The sequence below is a fragment of the Rhea americana genome, unplaced genomic scaffold (genome assembly GCF_003343005.1).
Source record: "Rhea americana isolate MKP2758 unplaced genomic scaffold, rheAme1 scaffold_88, whole genome shotgun sequence".
In the NCBI taxonomy this organism is placed as follows: Eukaryota; Metazoa; Chordata; class Aves; order Rheiformes; family Rheidae; genus Rhea; species Rhea americana.
Window position 1 is genome coordinate 144543 of NW_028187066.1, and position 3422 is coordinate 147964.

Here is a 3422-nt window from a genome sequence, read left to right on the forward strand (position 1 = left end):
CCGAGCGGCGGCGCGGCCGGAGCGCGGCGGGTCCCGCCCGCCGCCCCTCCCCCGCCACGTGACCGCAAGGCGCGGGAGCCGCGCGGGCGGCGGCCGCCTGAGGGGGCGCCGCCACCGCCGCCCCTGCCCCTGCCCCGCGGCGGACGGGGGAAACGCGGGGCGCCCTTCTCCGCACGGCGGGTCTCGGGGCCCCGAGAGTCCCCGCTTGCCCCGCGCAGCGGGGTCCCGGTACGCCCTGTCCCCTCGAGGGCCGAGCTGGCGCTGGGCGCCCAGGCTTTGCCGCGCCGCCTCGGCAGTTGGGAGGCCGCTCCAGCCTGTGCGGAGGTCCAGACCCGTTCCCAGCCAAGGCCGGGGTCACTGGGATGTAAGAGGTGAGGTGAGGTTAACTCTTGCCTTCCGGGTCCTGTACGGCTGGGCCAGACACCGTAATTAAGCCCATTACGTTGCCCGCAGGATCCCAGCTCCAGAGGTTCAGGGAAGTAGGCAGGGCATATGGATTCCACGTCTCTGAGGTAATCTCTGTAATTTAAGCAAATACCTATTGTTCAAGTTCCATATGTAACCAGGATTCGGTTACTTCACACAACCCCGCTCAGCAGAAGCAGTATCAGACTGCTCAAGGACACTGCACTTTCTCTCACACCTGTGTGTGTATACATTTTACCTGAGAGACTGATGACAGCTTAGGCACCAGGGATCTTGGATGGTCTTAAAAGCCAGATAGCTCCAATATTGACAAGCGTACAGCTGATACTTTGCCTTGTCTTTATTATTCCCATATATATCCAAGGAAATCAGYTAATTTAAAGGAAAAAAATGCATCCTGTAAGTCAGGACTCACGGATTTGCAAAGCAAGCAGGCAAGTCGTAYGTTACTGAAAATATCCAAATACTGCCAACTACTTCAACTACCAGACAATTCAGGTGTGTTGAGTGTAGAGAATTGTGTGATGTTTTGTCAGCTTGTGATTCATTGACCATTGGTTGTCCTTAAGGAAATTACTGGAAAAAAAAGCCAACGAATGCTGCAGAAACACACATTTTTGTACACATAAAACCAACCGAGTAAGGAAACAAATGAGCAAAATAGGGGGTAAAAAAGTAATTCGTATTTTCTAACATGCTACCTTCATTTATTTTTTGTAAATGAAGACTACCTTGGCAGCATTGGCATGTGACTGTTGTTGGCTTTTTAGCAGCCTTTTTCTTCCCTTCAATAACATTAACATTAGATTAAGAAAACCTGATAAATACTGAGCTGCTGTAAATAGCATGCAGGAAAACGTAGACAGTGCCAAATTCAGCTTTTCAATACTATCCATTATTAACTCCTATATCTGCTTCTACTGAAGTCAGTGGAAAAGCTTCCTTCTCTTTCAAAAAGTGCTAGGTTTTGGTTCTATCTGTACAGTTGTTTCACCCGGCTTTACTAAGATGTAAGGACATGTGAACACATTGTGTTTATATTTAGGAAAAAAAATGCTACATTTGCTGCTTCTACAAAGTAAATTAAAATTCAAGATTAAGATCTTCATGTCAACCCAGAGAATTATTGCATACCATATTAAAATTAAAATGGCTTTGGAGAAGCTAGGAGCCAATCCTACTACAGTTCCCATAATGCAGAGCACTTCGTGTTTGRGAAAAGTGAGCTTGTCTTATCTTGAATGTTGGCAAGGGCAATGACTCACTGGAAAGTGGTAACAGAGGCATTAACCTGTCAGTTTTAACATCCAAAGGAGGGAAAAAATGAAGCAAAGCATTCTGTACTTACTTTACYGTAACACTGAATGTATATATATGGTGTGAATATGAACAATGGAAGAAGAGAATTTGAGAAGGGAAAGCAGAAGAAAAGGAAATTAAAATGTTGAAAAGGGCAAGAACTTCTGTTTTTGTAATTTTGAAAACCACTCATGCAGTCATTGAATACTATGCCCTTACAGCAGAGAAAGCTTATGCATATTAAGTGTTAATAATATATGAAACTGTTTTAAATTAAGTAAGATAAATCAATTCAGAAAATGAATCCATTTGTCTTTGCAGATTCTTTTATCTGAATACTCAGTAAAACATTTTTAAATTGATTATATTATGAATTGTAAAATGCTTATACACTGTAGTTGAAAGCCCATGACAGAAAGCCTTTTTTCTTACAGGGAGTTCCAATTTTGCAATTTATATGAACCTGAAAGAGCCTGCAACCCCCAGACCTGGTGGTCTCTTCGTCATTAGTTTTAAGGTGAGAGTGTACCGTGGTTGTACACATGCAAATACAAATGTGAAAATTCTTAGGACTCTTTTTTTCACAGGTTTGGGTGGACTACATTTGCTCTAAGTGAGTTTATACCAAAATAAGAGGTCTCATATTCTCCCAYTCCCTTGTCTCTAGGCATAGTGAGGCATACCTACCCACCCTGTTTAGCATCAGCATTACTGTAACTGCAAGGTCCACAGGCCTAAGGGACTGATTTGGCTGTAAATTAACCCATCAAAAATAGTACCTCCTCCATGACTAGTCTTCCCCCATCCAGCCTTTACTTTTGAGCTAGAAAAACTCCCTGGTCCAGTTTTCCATGTGGCCGCACAAGGAAGAGTACTCATCCATGGTGATGATGGTTAGGCAAAGATAGGCCCTTTCCATGGCAGCTTGAATATAGGCCTTTCTGAGGGTCTTACATTGAGGAAGCGGAAGCACTGTTGCAGAGAACAATTCTTGTGAAACTGGACCTTCCAGCACTCTTTTGGGCTAAGGATACATCTCTCCTCAGTTCCAATTTTAGGTTCTGTTTTTCCGTGGGATTACTGAACATAGTATGTGGATTAGTTGGAAGTGAAGGAAGCAAGTTGCATAGTGAACTGTATACTCTTCATTGTGATGTTACTGGATGACTATAATGGTCTATTTTTCAATCCCTGATTATTTTAARCTAGATAAACATGAGTTTGCAGATTCACATCCAAACATATGTATTTTAAAAGGTGAATTAACTTGAGGCAAAAGGTGCACCCAGAAACTGTCTAAATGTGATATTGTACGTATCATTAATACATTGAAATCAAGCATTGCTTTCATGTAATCTACCTCAAAAAAGGCCTACTTCCAGTCAAACTGGTTTTAGCAGATTACTGAAAGTAATTTACATATTCCTAAACTTAAGCAAAGAAGTTAAGATACTGTACATCTACATTTTTCAATTAAATTTAGAACATATTTTATAATATTTGTAACTTTAACAAACTGATTTGATGCTTAATCAATTTTCAAAGGGGTTTCAAGTCACAATGAGAGACAATTATACATAGTTATATGTAGCAGTGTATGGTCAAACTTGCTAGGATTTATGTCAGAAGGTCAAAAGGGATGAACAGTTACATCCACTAAATGATTATGTCCATTGAGGACATTCTGAGAATTAGAG